General features: G+C 33.3%; 1 protein-coding gene across 2 annotated transcripts in view; it reads right to left on the reverse strand.

The window, feature by feature from the left end:
- LOC106869041 (paired box protein 5 homolog) overlaps positions 1 to 501 on the reverse strand; it is a 66,521-nt gene that overhangs the window by 65,372 nt on the left and 648 nt on the right. The window lies entirely within an intron of this gene.

Below are 501 nucleotides of genomic sequence, written 5' to 3' on the forward strand. Positions count from 1 at the left end.
AATAATAATAATAATAATAATAATAATAATAATAACTACAATAACAACAAAAAACAACAATAATAACTGTAACAACAAAATAACAACAACGAAGATGACGACGATGATGACGATGTGGAGGAGGAAGAGGAGGAGGGAGACGAGCAGGGGGAGGCGGTAAAAGATTGAGGGAAAGTAAGGCGGAGAAAGAGATGGGCAACAGAAGGGTGTGTAACGGTGAGTTTCTTTTTTACAGCGGAGGAGGGGGGTGAATGATAATACTAATAATAATAATAATAATAATAATAACAATAAGAATAAGAATAAGAATAAGAATACATAGAAGGCAAACGTACTGCAGAGGCAAGAACAACAACAACAGACATGAATTGCATTCGTTGTGAATAAACGTTGTATGGAAAGATGAAAAAAGTATAGATTATACATACATTCAAGTCTGGAGTATAAAGAGAAGCAGTGGAATAAATAGGAAATACTTCATTGCTGTGCATATATATATAT

The sequence above is a fragment of the Octopus bimaculoides genome, chromosome 4 (assembly GCF_001194135.2).
Source record: "Octopus bimaculoides isolate UCB-OBI-ISO-001 chromosome 4, ASM119413v2, whole genome shotgun sequence".
Taxonomy (NCBI): domain Eukaryota; kingdom Metazoa; phylum Mollusca; class Cephalopoda; order Octopoda; family Octopodidae; genus Octopus; species Octopus bimaculoides.